Genomic DNA, 19,843 nt, shown 5'->3' on the forward strand with positions numbered 1-19,843 from the left:
GGAACACGTTGCCAGCAGAGGTGGTAAAGGCAGGCACGGTAGATTATTTTAAGATGCGTATGGACAGATGCATGAGTAGGTGGGGAGCAGAGGGTTACAGATGCTTAGGAATTGACCGATAGGTTTAGACAGTACACTTGGATCAGCTCAGGATTGGAGGGCCAAAGGACCTGTTCCTGGGTTGTAAATTTTCTTTGTTCTTTGTTCTATCCAGAAACACACACACATATGCACATACGCACTCACACACAACACACACATAAAACACACACACACACACACACATGAAACACAGTAGCAATTGTATTATCAATTGATGGCTGTTATATTAGCAATTTTGTCAGCCCAGATGAGAGCAGTTAATCCTAATACTGATCTAGAACTAAACTTGGAACTATGTGGTTTTTAGATACACTCATTTTCTATATTGAAAAGGACTATTGCTCCTAATAGCGCATAAGTTATAGGGGCAGAAGTAGATCACTTCGCCCATCAAGTCTGTCCTGCCAATCAATGAGATTATGGTTGACTTGATAATCCTTAACTCCACTTTCTTGTCTTTTCCCCCTTTCCTTACTGTTTGAAAATACTTTCATCTCAGCTTTAAGTATACTTAACCACCCAATCTCTATAGCCTGACACAGTTTTATGCTAACTGAGGGAACCCCTAATTTGAGATTATGCCTTCTGATCTTAGACTCTCCCACAAGTGGAAACAAATTCCCCACACATACCCTACCAAGCACCTAAGAATCTTATATTTTTAACATGGTCTCTTCTCACTCCTCTATATTCCAAAGAGTACAAGCCCAACTTGTATGGGATAGGGTGGGGGTTGGGTCTGGGTGGGATGCCCTTTGGAGGGCTGGTGCAGACTTGATGGGCTGAATAGCCTCTTCCTGCACTGTAAGGAGTCTATGATTCCATAAACTACTCCATCGTTCCTCATATCATAACCCCTCATACCCAGGATCGACCTAGAGAAACTTCTGTGAACTGCTTCCAATACCAATAGATTTTATTCTGAGATATAGGGACCAAAATAGTTCACAGTATTTCAGCTGTGATCTGACTAGTATCTTGCATAGTTTTAGAAAGACCTCACTATTTTAATTCTCTATTCCCTTTGAAATAAAGGGCAACATTTCCTTTGCCTTCCACTGAACTTAAATGACTCATGCATTGGGGCCCTCAAATCCCACTGTGCTGCAGTTTTCTGCAGTCTTTCCCCTTTTAAATGATATTCAGCTCCTTTATTCTTCCTGCCAAAGCACATAACCTCACATTTTCCCACATTATATTCCAAGTTACATACTGCCAAGTTTTTGCCCACTCACTTAACTGCTCCTACTATAGGCCTGTGTGTCTCAGAACAATCTAAATGTACCAAAGAGACACTGCAGTTAATAAAACCAAAGCAAAAACATTACATCAATATACAATATATAATTCAGTTATAAATAACCTCATGCTTATTTATTATTTGCTTATGAAGTAGGACATTCAGTCATCTTGAGAAAAAATGTCTCATGCCTGAGGGAACAGACCATGTGACAGATTTAATCTACTTACATGGAGTTATCAGGGTTTAAAAGCAGTCATGTGATGTTGTGCCTTCATGTGAGAAAGAACATGGTAATGCCTTGGGTCAGGTTCATCCAATTTAACTTTTTGGTTTCCAAAATCCCTTCTGAAGTTCTAACTGAATTTCAGGCAGTATTTATTTGGAAACTGGAAGAATGGTCTAACAGATGAGGCATATTTTCATCAATTCAATGCGTCAATCTTTAATGCACTGTTGTTTTCAGTCAGATATGAGCTGCTCTGTTATATCAGAAACAACTTAGAGGGATTTTGCAGTCAGATGGAGCAGAGTTTTGATTGATTAATAGCATCCTTGCAATATAAACCCATGACCAATGTAGTGGGAAGATCCCATGATTTTGTTTTCCTTCAGTCCTGTCCTCAAAACATTTGCATTTACGGAGTGCTTTTAATCTAGAAATTATGCTTTACAGAGGGTGGGGGAAAGTGACAATGCAAAATATATTGAATTGTGGGGGAAGCTGAAGGATACCAAAAGGCTGTTCTGGTGGAACGTCATGGCCTGAAATGTTGACACTGTTTCTTTCCAAAGACGCTGATGGATGCACTGAATATTGACAGCATTTTCTATTTATTTTATGAACAAAACCTTCTTTGAAAAGATAGATGTTGAGAAGGTTATTAAAGGTGAGAGGAAAAGTTGAAAGGACTATGTTCTGTTGTTGTTCAATAAAGACACGATACACAAAACTACAGCATCGGGTGATTGAAGAGTACAGGAGAATAAAAGGTTGATTAAAATGCAACAGTACAACATGAGACTGTGGAATGGTATGAAAACTAATTGAGGATTTTAAATACAATGCATTAGATGACTGAAAGCAATGTTACTATTGCATTTATAATTATTCAGCATAGTAAGTATATTACATTCATTAAAGAAACCACTAAATGTAACCACTCCTATTCACAAAATGTTCTGCTATTATGTCCCCTAGCCTGACTCCCTCTCAAGGGCTAGGATTCTCTTCAAATTTGTCAACCTTTTTTGCAGTCTTTCTTGCTGAAAATTCCTGACCTCTACACCTTTTTTACCTTTACCTTCCCCATTCCAACACATGCATAGCTACTCTACCAGCTTTCACCCTCTATACATTTAAGCTCATCCAAACATTGTTCCCAAATTCTCAGTCACCCTAAGTCCCAATTGCCTGCTTTTCTCAGTTGATAGGAGGCAGACCAATGAAGCACTGCATTCTGCTTGTAAAGGAACTATCAAGAAAGGACTAGTGTCTAACTTTAACTTCACCATCTGGCTTGGGATCCATTTGTCACCTGATAGCATAGAAGAGGTAAATAAAAATGTACAAAGCAAGAAAGGAAATTGAGCAGGAGAGACAAATATATATCTGCAGAAGGGAGAGATGACTGGGAAGGTCGGTGCAAAAAAGATGTAATGAAGAAATGGAGGGAAAAGGAGGAAAGTAAATAAAACCTGAGCAAGACCACTGTTAGTGCCACTGTAACCCATTGGATCCATGTTGACAGTGCTAAGACCTGCTCTTTATTACTCATTATAAGCCGGTGACCCGGGAGTGCAGCAGTTCTTATAGTTCAAGTTCCCAATTAATATTAATAAATCAAAAATCAAAATTGGGCTTTAACTCTGGTGATACAGGGTGAGGGCAGGTCACAAACTACCACTAAGGCCTGGTACATAAGACCTGGTATTAAACTTTTCACGGTTTATCTCTGTCATGCCTTGGACTGAGATTTATAAAGGAATAACAAAGATATTATCATTCATTTTGGTCTCTCACTCTTATATTGCTAATCCAAATTACATTAATTATACACAAATCACTGGTTAGCTAATTTATGGAATTTGACAGATCAGGGGAGAGAATGAGGTTTCACACAAAAAGCACAGTAATCTTTCAATAGTTTTACCTATGTGATCCCATGACAGGTAATTGAGAGACAAGATTGATATTTTCCTTGCTAATCCAGCTTGTCTATCTAAGGTTCCTGCTCAGATACACTGTGAGAAAGAGACACATCCTTAGATCAGATAGAGGCTATTTACCACTGCTGTGGGAAGTCTCTCTAGATTAGTGGCAATTGATTTAGATATATATCTTAGTTCAAATATGGAGATCTGTAAACCATGACACTTTGTCAAGGTGTGCTCTTCCTGATCTTTCCTTTATTAGTTTTTTTTTTAAACAGCATGTTTAGTTTAGCCCAGACAGAAGAGTGACTACTCAGGGTGGAGGAACCTGCCATTGGTCAAAACAAATCTGTGATGACACAAAACAAGATTAGAATGGTAAACGAACAAATGTTACCACTGTATACTTTCCTATTCTCTTTTGCTAAAACTGGAAATGGAGTTTTCCCCTCCCCCCGCTCTATTCAGATGGCGGGTTGAGTCTCCCTTATTACTGCTGGTAACTGACTTTAATAAAATGAAAATGGGGGAGATTGGGTCAAATTTTTGTTTGTTTCTATTGTTACCTGCCTGGTACAACAACATCTAGTATTTATACAATACCATTAACGTTGAAAAATTCTCCTTGAGGCACTGCAGTGCAGTCAGACCTAAAAAATAATAATTGTCGACAGAAGCTCCAAAATGAATAGAATCGAAGGATTGAAAATGAAAGGGAGTGAGGGAGAAGCAATAAATCAGTGAATACAGTGCTTAATGGGTGAGTGAAACTTGATGCAGATTAAAATATTGTCCAGGCGGCAGAGATTTGAATGAGCTGAGGTTTGTGTGATATTGGAGGACAATAGGCCAGTCAAGAGAGCATTGTAAAAGCTGTGTCTCAGGTAATAAAGGCAGGGATGGTGCTTTTAGCTGCAGGTCAGGGTCAGAGACAGGTGATATTATGACAGAATTGAGCTGTCTCTTGATAGTGGCTTGGGGTCTGAAGCTCTCTGTCTGTCAGGATCAGACAGGACATTCTGGTGCAAGCTGCCTGTTTAGCTGGAGATGGGTGGGCTGGTGAGAGCAGCATTTGTGGCAGGAATAAAAGTGAAGGATCTTCCTCCTCTTACTGCTGAATCAAATGTGCTCAGTGTATGTATGGTGCCTGACAACATGGGGAGGGGAACGTTTAATCCCAACTGTTGCTATCACTGCCAGAAATGGACACTTCACCCAAAACTAGTAAAGTAATTCTTACAATATGCACTTGTATAGCCACTGATGGGGGAAGGTGTAGAAAATATCATCCCCACTAGATAATGCAATTATATATTGTGAACAAAATATACTTCAAAGAAAATAAATATACTACAATAAAATGTAATTTTGGAGATAATAAGTATTTTGTTTTTCTCTGGACCTTGTGAAATCCATGCGGCCTGACATTGCACTTCTTTCTACAGAACTTTCCAAGGAGTATTACCCCTCTGTTTCTGTGAGTAGTGATGTCTGGGTGGATGGTGTTCTTTGTGATCTTACCTGCCCTGAAGTTCTGAAGTATTTTCATTTATTTAGCAAATGCAAATCCCTGAAGTCATGGGATAGTTTCGTTACTTGCTGATTTGAGATGACTAATCCAATTGCATTCCTGTTAAATTTGTTTTGGTCTGCGCGGACCAGCAAGGTCTGTGAGTGGCAATGATTTCCAGAGCCTGACATCAATGCTACAAATAGCATTGTTGCGGGTTACCATGCGCAGCCCCAGAAGGAACATTGTGAGATACAGTTTAATCTGTGCAGCTTTGTTTGGATCTATCCTCAAGTACATACGATGTTTGTTTTAATGCTCTAGCACTGAAGCAAGTGAGTGGAATTTACAACTAGGGCCAAGGAAATAATTCACCGATTTCATGAAATACACCCAAACATTTGTGAGAAGAAATGTAATGCTAAATTTAGCATGGTGGCATGGGGTGGCATAGTGGCTCAGTGATTAGCAGTGCTGCCTCACAGTGCCAGGGACCTGGGTTTGATTCCACCCTCGGGTGACTGTGTGGAGTTAGCATGTACTCTCCATCTCTGCATGGATTTCCTTTGGATGTCCCAGTTACCTCCCACAATGCAAAGATGTGCAGGTCAGGTGGATTGGACATGCTAAATTGCCCATAGTGTCCAGAGATGTGCAGGCTAGGTAGGGTTAGCTGTGGGAAAATATAGGGTTACAGGGATTGGGTAGTGGGAGTGAGTCTAGATGGGATTTTCTTTTAGAGGGTTAGTGTTGCCTGAATGGATTAAATGGCCTGTTTCCACACTGTAGGGATTCTATGAAATTTGGTGTGATTCACTGCCCATCCAAACTTACTTGATGCAGACAACCTTCAGTTGAAACTTTATTGCTGGAACAGCACAGCAGGTCAGGCAGCATCCAGGGAACAGGAGATTCGACGTTTCGGGCACAGGCCCTTCTTCAGGAATGAGCAGAGAGTGTTCAGCAGGAGAAGATAAAAGGTAGGGAGGAGGGACTTGGAGGAGGGGAGTTGGAAATGTGATAGGTGGAAAGAGGTCAAGGTGAGGGTGATAGGTCGGAGTAGGATGGAGGCGGAGAGGTCAAGAAGAAGACTGCAGGTCAGGAAGGCGGTGCCGGGCTGGAGGGATCCGGCTGAGACAAGGTGGGGGGAGGGGGGATGAAGAAACTGGTGAAGTCCAAGTTCATCCCCTGCGGTTGGAGGGTTCCCAGTCGGAAGATAAGACGCTCCTCCTCCGACCGTCGGGTTGTTGTGGTTTGGCGGTGGATGAGTCCAATGACCTGCATATCCTCGGTGGAGTGGGAGGGGGAGTTGAAATGCTGTGCCACAGGTTGGTTGGGTTGGTTCGTCCGGGTGGCCCAGAGGTGCTCTCTGAATCGCTCCGCAAGTAGGCTCTCACTGCAGACAACCTTCAACCTTACTGCTGGCTTCCATATTTCCATGATACCTGCATGTAGCCCAGCGTGACACATACTGCCGGCTGGCCACATCACAACAAAGAGACAGAGTTTTCTCTTTTGGTGACGAAACAATGTTACAACACACGGGGGAAAGTGAGGACTGCAGATGCTTGAGATTAGAGTTCAGAGTGTGTTGCTGGAAAAGCACAGCAAGTCAGGCAGCATCTGAGGAGCAGAAGATTCGACGTTTCGGGCAAAAGCCCTTCATCAGGAATGTTACAATACACCCCAAGTGATGTTCCCCAATTTGTTACCGTTCCAGACGCAACAAACCAAGCTGTCAAACTCTTGACTGAGAAGGCTGAACTGGCTCTTTATTCAACTTTATAATGGAGAGAAGTTCATTGATGAAGCAGCTGAAGATGGTTGGGCCTGAGACACTATCCTGATTGTGACTACTTTAATTTAGAAAAGGATCTTTAGCAAGTGGTGCTGGGTGAGAGGAGAAAGATTTTAAAAAGGCAGGAGGGGCAACATTTTTACAGAGAGAGGGGTTCATGTGTGGAATGATCTTTCAGAGGAAGTGGTGGATGCAGGTACAATTACATTTAAAAGACATTTAGATAAATGCATGAATAAAAAATGTTTGAAAGGATGTGGGCCAAGCGCAGGCAAGTGGGAATAGATTACTTTGGGATTATGGTCGGCATGGACTGGTTGGACCGAAGGCTGTGTTTCCCTGCTGTATGATTATATAACTATATTCATCTTGGCCTCATTCGGTGGTCCCCAGCATCACAAACACCAGTCTTCAGCTAATTTAATTCACTCTATATTCGCTCAATCTCAAGAAATGTTTGGAGTCACTGGATACTACAAAGGCTATGGACCCTGACAACACTCAGAACTTGCCACTCCCCTAACCAAGCTGTTCCAGTACAGTTACAACACCACCTTCTACCTGATAATGGGGAAAATTGCCCATGTATGTCCTGTACACAAAAAGCAGGACAAACTAACCCAACCAATTATCGCCGCATCAGTCCACTATCAGTCAGCAGTAAAGTGATGGAAGGTGTCATCAACAGTGCTATCAAGCAGCAGCTGCTCAGCAATAACCTACTCAGTGACACCCAGTTCGGGATCCACCAGAACCACTCAGCTTCTGATCTCATTACAGCCTTGGTCCAAACATGGACAAAGAGCTGAATTCCAGAGTTAAGGTGAGAGTGACAGCCCTTGGCATCAAGGCCACATTTATGAGTGGTGTTAAGGAGCCATGGAAGAACTGGAATCAATGGGTATCAGGGCAAACTCTGCTGGTTAGAATAATACCTGGCATATAGGAAGGTTGTCGTGGTTTGTTGGAATTCTGCTATCTCAGCTCTAGGACATCTCTAAAGGGGTTTCTCAGGGTATTATCCTAGGCCAAATCATCTTCAGCTGCTTCATCAATGACCTTTCCTCCATGATAAGGTCAGAAGTGGGGATGTTCATTGATGATTGCACAATATTCAGCACCATTCAGTCTCAGGTGCCTCAGCAGTCCATATTCAAATGCAATGAGATCTGGACAATATCCAAGCTTAGAGTTCTAAGAGTCATAGAGTTCCTACAGTGTGGAAATAGGCCATTCAGCCCAACAAGTCCACAGTGACCCACCAAAGAGCATCCCACCCAGACCTATCCCTCTACATTTTCCATGACTAACCTACACATCCCTGGACACTACGAAGCAATTTAGCATGGCTAATCTCCCTAACTTGCACACTTTTGGACTGTGGGAGAAAATCAGAGCAGACACAGTGAGAATGTGCAAACTCCATACAGACAGTCTCCTGAGGGCGGAATTGAACTCAGGTCCCTGATGCTGTGAGGCAGTAGTGCTAACCACTGAGCCACTGAGCCACCCCTTGGGGCATCAATTTGGCCTGACAGGTGGCAAGTAACTTTTGTGCCACACAATTGCCAGGCTATGACCATCACCAATAAGAGGTAATCTAATCACCATCACTGAATTCCCACTATTAACATCTTGGAAGTTACCATTGACCAGATCTCAACTGGACTCTCCTAAATACAATAGCTACAAGAGCAGGTCAGAGGCTAGGGATACTGTGGTGATTAACTTATCTCCTGATCCTCCAGAGCCTGTCCACCATCTACAAGGCAGAAGTTAGGAGTGTGTTGGAATATGCCCCACTTGCTTGGATGATTGCAGCTCCAAAAATATTCAGGAAGCTTGATTCCATCCAGGACAAAGCAGCCCTCTTGATTGGCACCAGATCCACAAGCGTCCACTCCCTTCACCACTGATGCTCAGTAGCAGCAGTGTGTACTATCTACTAGCCCTGCAGAAATTCACCAGAGATCCTTACGCCTTCCAAACCCAGGTGCACTTCCACCTAGAAGGCAGCAGATATATGGGAGCACCACCATCTGCAAGTTCCCCTCCAACCATCTCACCATCCTGTCTTGGGAACATATTACTGTTCCTTCTCTGTCACTGGGTCAAATCCTAGAATTCCCTGCTTATAGGCAATCTGGGTCTACCTATCTCACATGGACGGCTGCAATTCAAGAAGGCAGCTCATGACCACCTTCTGAAGTACAACTCGGGACGGGCAATAAGTGCTGACCCAGCCAGCAGCACACACATCCTGTAAATGAATAAAGAAAAAATAACAAGCAGTACCACGCTTTAGTGATGCTTGCTGCGAGGTTCTCCTGATGGATGTTCAAATGATAATAATGTTTTTATCCTATTGAATAGAAACAAATGGGTCTCTTGACTGATCAAGGCAGTATGGATAGAGGTGGCTGCAGAGGTCAGGGCATGTGGGTGACTTAAAAGAGTCTGCATCCAGTGCAGCAAGATGGTGGGCTCTGTCAATGTGTGTACCACTGCCTATTCCATGCTTCATGCTCTCAGTGTGTGAGTTCACCCAGTAAGGTTGACGTTGCAGAGCACTATCACACAGAACATCACCATTAGATGGCTCATGGGCAGTCAATGTCTATCTCAGCATTGCAGCAACCAGTGTGGAACTACTGGCACAACAGTGATGCTGCCAATAGAACTCACACTTAAAAAATAAGGTCAAACATCACATGACACCAGGTTATAGTCCAACAAGTTTATTTGAAAACACTGGGTTTTGGAATGCTGCTCCTTCATCAGGTGCTAGTGAAAGAGGAAGACCTTAATGTTTCTTATAAATTCTGAGTCTAAGATCTTCTTACTAACAACTGATGAAGGACCAGCGCTCCGAAAGTTATAACGTGGTGTCGCTTGATTTTGACCTTGTCCAACCCAGTCCAACATCAGCACCTCCACATCAAGGCTTAAAAGATAAAAGGAGTTACACCAGTCAGTAGCAGGGAGAGAGTAAATGTCTGATAGCTCTTCACCAAACGCTTGCATGGGATAAAGACACAATCAGAAAAGTTATTTTTCTGAGTTGAGTGCTCTTCTGAATGAAGACGAGCTCGCCTCTCCCAGTCAAGTTAGCCAGTGTCAGCCAATGGCGCTGCCTCTCTTGGGTAGGTTTGTCGGCCTGGTCAGGTTTCACCCGTAACATTGCAACTGTTTAACGGCAATGAGCCAAGCTTCTAATGATGTCTCAGAGGCTGATCAACCTTGAGTGGCTTCACTCCGTCTTACTGGAAGTGTTTAGGCAAAGTGAAGCCTTGGTTATGAAGGAGCCAATTTGGTGAAGAAGTGTGTACTGACTGAAGTTCGGAGGAAGCAGTCTCAACTCCAATGCTTGGTCACTGCAAAGGGCAATTAAGAATGAACCACATCACTGTCAATCTGGTGTCACAAACAAATGCTGGACACACCCAGTAAATTTTCTTCTTTCACTGTTTTCTTACTTTAATCTATTTACATTCTGTGGAGAGTGAGTTTGTGCAGCGCAAAGGAGATCAGTGTGAAGGTGAGCGAGCCCAGAACGTTGGAGATGGAGCCATCACAGGGCAAGCGAACCTAACGTGGTGGAGAGTGCGGTCTCCTGGTATCTAGGTGGCAGTGAGTGCAGGGGGTCAAACGTACTTCTGAAGAGAGCTCAGTTGTGGACGCAGCAGCGGTGACAGCATCACGGCTTCATCGGGTTTGAAGCATGGCAACGGCTGGGGGCCTGGATCTGGACTTGGACAGTGGAAGATCAAGCCCAACGCGGGAAGAGTGAGCCCAATGCAGTGGTGAGGGAGGTTCCCCCAGTATCTGTGAGAGCAGGCAGCCCGAGCTGTCCCAGAGAGCAGGCCAAAGCGGAGGAGATCGAGCCCTTGTCGGGAGTTCGAGCCCAGCATGGCTGAGCACTTAAGAGAGACTGTTGAACTTGTATTTTTATTTCTTTATTTTTCTACATTATATTAAGCGGGACTATAATGTTTAATTTTTAACTTTGTTTCTTTATTTTTCTACATTATACCTAAGACTTCTGTACCTAGGTACCCTTTTACTCAAGATGGCGCCAAGGAATGGTGACATTGTACACTTTCACTGCACTCATGAACTTCTATACTTGACTACATGTGACAGTAAAATCTCATTTTATTTTTAGAAACTTTATTTTACATGTAAGTGAGGTACGTAAGGATTGTAGATTTATTTCCTTAGAGAGGGCCTTGGTAAAGCACATGTGTTTTTGTGATGATGGTCACCATTCCTGAGACAAGCTTTCATTTCCAGAATGTATTAATTGAATTTAAATTCCATGAGCAACAATGGTGGGATTTGAACCCAGGTCCCTAGACCTGGACTTCTGGATTACTAGATGTTACCACCATCTAATGCCTGTTCATCTGGGAGTGGTCAACAAAAGCCAATTATTTCCAACTCAGTCAGTATAATTGTTTGATGTCAGCACCACTGGAGAGGCCTATGTATGCACATCAGGCCAACAGGGGGTTCCATGTGGCTCACAACTGAAGAGGTCATAAGCAGAGATACCACTATTTTCTTCATTGATGGTTACATATGATATAAGTCTCAGAAATAGGCCATTCAGCCCAAGCACGCCATGCTAATGTTCATGCTTCACCCACGCTCGAATTTGCTTTGTGGTTTCCATGATATTGACACCAATTGCGCTAAGAAACCCAATTTCCCAGCGCATAGTGTTCATCTAACCGCAAAACTTTCACTCCAAGCCTCAAGTTGATTGAGAAAACGTTCCTTTCTCCAAAGTGATTTTAGTTTAGTAATTTTTCTGGAGTGTTTGCAGAGGAAGGTGTCAATATCACGTTTTGGAAGAATTCCCAACAGACTTGGAGCAATCAACATGAAAAGAGAACCCACCACTGTGACACTATCATTTCACTTCCAGCATCAAAACATATCACGAGGTGAGATTCCCTCTGAAATTGTGGGCAGGCCGTCCTTAGCCTAAAAACAGGGCACAGTCTGCTGAAACTAATTTCACATCGGACTTATTACAGCTTGTGGAAAGGCTGGCCTTTTATCTCACTGGCCTGGCCTGGTCTTGAACCTCGATTCAAGACATGAAATGACAGTGTGGTAACCCTCCTGCCGCCCAGTTGTCTGAAATCTCCACTAATCTCAAAATAAATTATACAGTTCACTGCAGCTATTTCTGTATCGAAATTACTTGCAATCTATCCTGACTCTGTGTTATAAGATGTTGTCTGATAGTGCTCTTGCCTGTGTTAGTGAAGCAACAATATTGGGTCAGACTCAGGTTTCCAGGATAATCACACCAGCGTGTTAGTTGTCCGTCTCCTGGGTGACATTGACAGCAGTGACCCCATCCAGAACCAAGAGGATTCAGAGCTGATACTGGCCGGGTCACTGATGGCTGCCCCACATTTCCAGGTAAGGGGGCTTTGGGAAGGAGGTCTGAGTATGGGAAGCTTTCCTTCTGGAGCCCTGAAGTTGACCTTCTCCTCCTATCCTGACAAAGGAATGTTTTGGACTGATATGACAGAGCCTGAAGACCACTTTCACCTCAGCAGAAAAGCCAAGACAACCTCTCTGGTTAAATGACTTGGAGGTGTTGGACTGGGGTGGACTACGTTAAAAATCACACAACACCATGTTATAATCCAACAGGTTTATTTGGAAGCACTACTTTCGGAACGCTGCACCTTCATCAGGTGGTTATGGAGGTTAAGGTCATGCTCACAGAATTTATAGCCAAATGAGGCCAGTGCCATGGAGATGTGATATGGTACACAATCTTAGATTAAAACTTTCATCTTTTAGAATGGGGTATGCTGGTTTCTGTTCTTTGATATTTAAATCCCAGAACTTCCTTTTAAATTACATTCTCAAAACAGCTCAGCTTTTTAAACAATAGGTGTGAAGTCTGTCTGCACCCCAATGCTATGTCAGACTGACAAGTCCTCTGGATAGGTTTACAGAGTTTTACATGGATTCATGCAGTTTTTGAGCAAATTGAAATGTAATTCTGCAAAAACAAACTCACCCCATAAGCTTATGTGCGCGCACATGTAGGAGCGACAGATTGAGTGTGCATGTGAGTGTGTGGTTGTGAGTGCATATTTTAGAGTGTGTGTGTAAGCTTGGTTAAGTGTGTGTGTCAGTGTGATGGGGTATGTGTGAGAGGGTGCGTGTGTTGATTTGAGTGCAGGGGTGCATGTGTGTGCATAAGAGAGAGAGCTTGTGTGTGTGTGTGTGTTTATGGGGGAGACAGTATCGTGCAGTGGGATCACGTAGTGTGGCATGAATCCAAAGCTTGGTTGAGGCCATCCCCATGGGTACCAAACATTGCTATCAGCTTCTGCTCAGCCACTCTGCGTTGTTGCTTGTCCCAAAGTCCACCTTGGAGGACAGTCACCCAAAGGTCCGAGGCCGTATGTCCCGGACCGCTGGTGTGTTCCCCGACTGGGAGGGAACACTCCTGCCTGGTGATTGTTGTGTGGTGTCCAGTTATCTGTTGTCGTAGTGTCTGCATGCTCTCGGCAATGTACCATGCCTCAGGGCATCCTTTCCAGCAACATATGAGATGGACTGAGTCTCATGAGTACTCACTGCGTACATGGTGGGAGGTATCCCCACGTGTCAATACTCTGACATGTCTTGCAGCAGCTGCTGTGGCATGGTTGTACGGTGATGTTGTCCTGGTTAAAAATGCATTGGATTCCTATTGAATGAATATGACTCTGATTTGTCTATATCAGTGAGATTGCTGCCTGACTAAGACAAGTGCTTCATCTCTCTACTAAGACATCACTGCTCAATTTCTGCAATTCTGTCCCAAGATTTTTAGAAAAACAAATTATCAAATACACTATTTGCAAAAAATCTACAATTGTATAGGAAATGGTTTGAAACGAAACAGATGTTGGACTCAAAATGTGAACTCTGCTTTCTCTCCAAGGTGCTGCCAGACCTGCTGAGTTTCTTTAGCAATTTCTGTTTTTGTAAGTTTTAGAGTTATTAAGGACTGAGCAAGAAATCACTATTAACAACTACATACAATTCTGCATTGCAAATATTACTGTTTCTTTAATTCTCAATAAGCCATAGATGATCAAATCCTTATTCACTGAAGCAGTTAAAAAAAACCCTCAACAAGTTTCCACGACGAATGATTGACAATTAATTGTCGACAGCTGGAAATGTTGTCAATAACCTGCACTACAAAGACTCTGTTAGATCCCATGGATGTGGGATGACCTTGATACAGAAGCTCATTTAAATTCTCATCCTGTAATTAATCAGTGCATATATCACAAACTTGCCTAGTTCATTCTAGAAAAATTCATTGCTGAATGGTTGACTGGTAGTTAATGCATAAAAAGTTAATGCATAAAAAGGTATGTTAAATGATGTTTAACTGGCCAGTTCTGTTTATTTATTGTAAGAATTGGATAAAAAGTTTGAAAACTAGTTAACAAAGCTTTGTTTTACATGCATTATCAAATATTATTGAGGGTGGAGATTTAGATTTGTTTCAGAATTTAGGTTTTAGCAGCTTTAGGCGTTCTGAATCATAACCCTAAAGAGTAAATCCAAATACATTATAAAGGCACACGAATTCATGTAGACTGTTGATGGGTATGGACTAGGATACACTTTTCAATCACACTTTGTCCCACTCCTCGCAGTTCCTAGGTTCCATTAGTTATTTTAATCCAAGAATTCAATGTTTCCAGGAAAATGTTAAACCTCATGGTTCCTCAAAGCGTGAGTTGTTGTTTTACCCAGGAAAGTGCAGTAAATTTGCATCAGTATTGCAAAGTGAATTTTCCGTTTTGCATTCCAAGAGGTGAAAGTTTACATTAGATCATCAGATTAAAAGGTGACTGCACCCTCATTATTCTTCACCAATCCCTGAAATGCATCCAAAAAATCCCAGTGAATGCAACTGTTTAACTCAGATAAGGTTTTTAAAAATTCTGTATTTTTTATTCCATAATGTAAAATATAAGTTAAGTGGATCCAGGCAAGAAAATAACACGCAAGCTAAGAATTAAGTGACATTAAATATATTGCAAAATTTATTTTTCCAAACTGTTATCAATATTTGTCCATTCAAGTTTTTAAAAGATTATAAAACATTTTCTTATTCAGGTTACTGATCTTTCTATCATTTAACTGATCTGCTTGTTGAATATTGCACAGAACACAATCTGAACAAACCAGACACATGACAGAACATGAGATTAAATAAAGAGCAGTCATTCTATTACTTTACATACAGAGATGTTGTCTTCAAGGCTGTAATGGTATATTAAATGGATTTAGTGTTGTGCTTTTAATCCTATTTATTTACCAACAGAATGAAACAACTTGAGTCTGATTTCTTTAGGAAATGTTTGAAATCTGTACTTCCAACACGTTCTTCAGCAGGAACACTTTAATGCTTTTATTTTGCCGTTCTACAATTTGTATCATTGAGCAAATGTTACATGTAACTAGCATAAAATAAATAATGTTTATTAACAACTTGATGAATAAAGGGAAGTTCTTTTTAAGTTATAATTTGTCTGGGGTATTCAGTTGCAGTCAACAGAAATAAAGTAGAACAGCAACCTTCGAGATGTTTTCTGTCCCACTGCTTAACTTTCAAGTGCACATTTATAGTATCAATTCCAGGAGCATCATGCAAGAAGAAACAAACAATTTCTTTGAGAAGTTGTCTGTTACATTGAGCATATTAATTTCATGGGACAATGAAAGGAAAACGTAACAGCAGATGAAGGCAAATCATAAAGCAGTTTTTGGATCTCTAAATCTTCAGAGGCTTCACTGTTCCGAGGTGCTGGAGAATGCTCCTATTGATGGATTTATTTGGCTTCTTTTGAGTCATGAGACAGGTCTTAAGACGAACATCCTTTTTGGTCATGAGGTCCGAAATTAATGAGGATTGTTAAGGTTTTTCCTTCACATGGTTATCACATGAACAGAACTAATATAAAAGGCACTGAATTCCAACAGTTGTCAGATAACTGGGTCATTTAACATAACAGTTGCCTGCGTTTGTTCAGATGTGCAGACTATTGGAGAGGCAATTGAGAAAAAGACAAGATGTGAATAGATTAAAGTGGGAATGGAAATGGAGAGATAAAGATGCAGAAAGATGGAACCTTGGGAATAGTGAAGAAAAGGAACTTGAAACATGGATTAACATCTCAATGCAACGGTGTTCTTTTTGTTTGAGGGTTTCTTAAACTGCATGCAGCAGATTTATGCATTTAAATTACATATTCTCTGACTGTTATGTTTGTGTAAATTGACATTTAATTATCTGAACTTTGACAGAGCCTGTTAAATCAATTCTAATTTACAATTATATTTCTCAGTACGCTGTCTCTCTGCTAAGTGAAGATTGCAGAAGAAAGAATGTGAGAGATGCAAGAGATCAAGAAATGAAGAACACCTTGTTAGCTTCTCTGTCTCCTAGATAAAAGATTGGGAGCAAAATTGTTTTCCCAAGATGAATACTTCAAATAATGTTGGATTTTCTCAAGCAGTTCTGCTGTACAAATTAGAGGTATAAAAGAGCTGTTGTTATTTGAGTCACATGAATTTTCTTTCTTTCTATAACCTCACGTTCTAACCTCTCATTGAAAAATGAATATGTTCAAATTCTGTGACTTCCTACAATGTGATGTGATTTTTTTTACTGCCTGAGTACTAATTTTTTAATATTGAAGATAAAAATGTAGCTGATTTCACACTTTATCTTGCATTTGATGTTGATAAATTCATGAGTAAATATATTGTGCGGAGGCATCTGTTGACACTTAACTGGGCATTGCCTCCCTTATCAAATAATTGTGTGAATAGAACATTTTAAGTAGATCTTGTCAACAGTTCAAGCTAAACATTAGCAAGGCACAGTTGATGTTTTTGGAAAAAAAGTTCCTAAGTTGAGCAGAAATGTTAGATGTGATTTTCAGTGGCAATGGTTCTATTCATGCATTGATGTGATTAACACGTCCTTGTGGAAAACAACTTAGGGGAGATTGCATCTCAAGGTATTTTACACAATCTCTGGAGAATAATCCCTGTCCCATTTTCATCAGATGATAATCTATATAGTCTTGCTGAACTCCAGTATATACTGTGGGTACTCAGGAGCCAAACTAAAAGTTAATGAAAGATATCTACCAGGGAAGTATTTGCAGTCTCGAAAAAAGTATTCCTACTTTAACTGATTTAAGGTAGGTAATGAGTTTGTCCCAGCCCTGATCAAATTTTTCTGTCTCCTTTAGTGAAAGTCATTGCAACAGGAAGCTTCATGACACAGCTCTCTGCGAGTAGGGCTCTGGTGTCCAAGACAGAAACGTCAGAAAAATATCATTGTGGCTGCAAGTGTCATAGTTAATCAGGATTGTCAATGGACAAGTGCTCGCCTCAAGCTTCAACACCAGACACTGTAACCTGCGTTTCTTGATAACCAGGCTCTATAACCAGGTCAGTAATCTATAGTGAGAGGTCGAATTATCGGAAGGAGAAAGGGAGCATTTTCTATCGGCTGTTTTCCAGTAACAAAAAAAGTTTGTGATACATTCAGTACTGATTTGACTGAATTAAAGTATCACAGCAGTAATACAGATAGAGCTGTGTTCTTCACTTACATTATCAGTACAAGGGATAGGGAAGACAAAACTTAGATGTATGAATAATCATACACAGGCACAGAAACATGTTTGTAGGTCTATGACTAACATTAAGTATTTTATTAATTATAAGAGGGAAGAAACCATTTTTCATCATTCTTAGAATGACGGTTACTTTTAACTGTTTCTAAATTTTGTTCTGCTCATTTTCTCGACTTTTTGAAGGTGTCTTTTGAAGGTGTCGATTTCTTGCTAGGGTTTCAAAGGTCCTTGTCATCCTTTGGCGCACTTTCCCAAATGACCGTTGTTAATGTGTGAATCTCGACAGTGAGTGATGGCAAGCCATTCACATTCAGGAGCACCACAGCTGAGCCTGACCTTTCCCTCATCTGATGCTCATGCACATACACCCAGCCCGAGAGTTCATCGGCAATTCATTCTGAGGGGGAGGTGACTCAATTTTCCTTCTTTAATTCAGTGATGCTGAGGCCAATTATTAATAACACCAGGCTGATGTCTGATGACGTAGCACACAGGCACAGACCTGGAATATAGAATGTGCCAGGGGGATCTTAAAAAGGAAATTAGGAGAGCAAAATCAAGGAGCATAGAAGGATAATGGTAGATTAAAATAAGGAAAATCCTAGATTATTTTACAAGCATATTAAGGGTAAATGGATAACTAGGAAAGTGTAGGGATCATTAAGCAACACAATGGTAATTTATGTGTGGAGGCAGAGGATGAAGGTATGTTTACTAGTGAGAGCAATGATGTGGGAATATAAATCAGAAAGAAAGTATGTGATATAATTAAAGGAATTAGCATGGATGCAAGAAGTTCTGAGTGGTGTGGCAGGCTTAAAAGTATGCTAAATTTCAACACCAAATAAAATATATCCCAAGTTGAGTGAAGCAAGGGAGGAAATCACAGGGTCACTGGCAATAATTTTCAATTCCTGTCTGCCCACAGGACAGGTACAAGAGAACTGAAGGACTGCCTATGTGGTACCATTATTCAAGAAGGGAGCAATGGATAAACTAGGAAACTTTTGACCAGTCAATCTATCCTAAGTGGTAGGGAAATTATCAAAAATAATTCTGAGGGACAGAATTAAGCTTGGAGGAGCAATGATTCACCAAAATCAGTCAACATGGTTTTGTAGATGAGGGCAATGAGGGCTTTTGATGTGGCCTACTTGGACTCCAGCAAGGCTTTTGATAAGGTCCCAGGTGGGAGACTGAGAGCTAAGGTAGCAGCCCCTGGGATCCAAGGAAATTTGGCTAATTGGATCCAGAATTGACTGAGTGGCAGGAAGAGATGTTTTTGAGACTGGAAGCCTGTGTCTTGTGGAGTTCTGCAGGGATGTGTTGGACCCTTGCTATTTGTGGTTTATGTAAACAAGTTATACTTGAATGTAGGATATTTGATCAGTAAGTTCATGGATGATATGCAAATTGGTGTGGTGATAAATAGTGAAGAGAATAGCCTTAGATTACAGGAGGATATAGAGGAGCTGGTCAGATGGTAGTCCAGTCACAAATGGAATTCAATCTGGGTAAGTATGAGGTGATGCACTCGGCAAGAATAAACAAGGTAAGGCAATACATGATGAAGAGCAGGAACCTGGGAATCACTGAGGATCAGAGAGACCTTGGTGTGCACTTCTGCCTGTTTCTGATGAAGGCTCTTGTTGTTTTCCCTTCCTTAATGAATGAAAACTCTCCATTTTGGTTGATCGTAAGCCAGAGACACCCATGAGTCCATGGGGCTGTTTCACCTTATCAGGGATGTTTTGTGGACATGCCTAAAATATTTTCAATCTCTATCCAGGGGTTTCCTGCACTGATGCGGTTTCAAGTAGAGAAATTGCTGCAGAAGGCTGTTGTTGGTCAATCCCCAGAAGGAAAGTTAGCAGCAAGCCAATAGATTAAGAAGGAGACTCCCCGCAAAGGTATAAAGCACTGTGAAAGGGTTAAATAAAGCAGGAGGTCCTACCCTCAGGACCTCCAGTATTAATAACAGCGCCACAAGCTTAGTAGTGGGGGTTTTGTGTCACTGCAGGTAGGCACATGGCAAAGGCAGCATGGGATTGGAGAGCAGTAAGGTAAAAACAATGAGTGCAGATGCTGGAAACCAGATTCTGGGTTAGTGGTGCTGGAAGAGCGCAGCAGTTCAGGCAGCATCCAAGGAGCAGCGAAATCAACATTTCGGGCAAAAGCTCTTCATCAAGAATAAAGGCAGTGAGCCTGAAGCGTGGAGAGATCTTGTAGAGAGAGGAGGAAAACTTCTTCAAGGCAGGCATCCTTGCAAGAGGATTCGCAGTAGGGTTAAAATCAACGAGGTAAAAACAATGACTGCAGATGCTGGAAACCAGATTCTGGAT

The 19,843-nt window shown here is 41.5% G+C and overlaps 1 long non-coding RNA gene across 2 annotated transcripts in view; it reads left to right on the forward strand.

The window, feature by feature from the left end:
* Positions 1 to 19,843, forward strand: part of LOC122565343 — a 59,478-nt gene that overhangs the window by 37,281 nt on the left and 2,354 nt on the right. The window contains exons 2-4 of one of the 2 annotated variants that reach the window (XR_006316136.1): positions 16,197 to 16,387; positions 17,112 to 17,313; positions 17,685 to 17,909. This is a non-coding gene — a long non-coding RNA (uncharacterized LOC122565343). The remainder of the gene's footprint in view (positions 1 to 16,196; positions 16,388 to 17,111; positions 17,314 to 17,684; positions 17,910 to 19,843) is intronic. The other variant, XR_006316137.1, reaches the window with a different exon arrangement.

Source organism: Chiloscyllium plagiosum, chromosome 31 (genome assembly GCF_004010195.1).
Source record: "Chiloscyllium plagiosum isolate BGI_BamShark_2017 chromosome 31, ASM401019v2, whole genome shotgun sequence".
NCBI lineage: Eukaryota > Metazoa > Chordata > Chondrichthyes > Orectolobiformes > Hemiscylliidae > Chiloscyllium > Chiloscyllium plagiosum.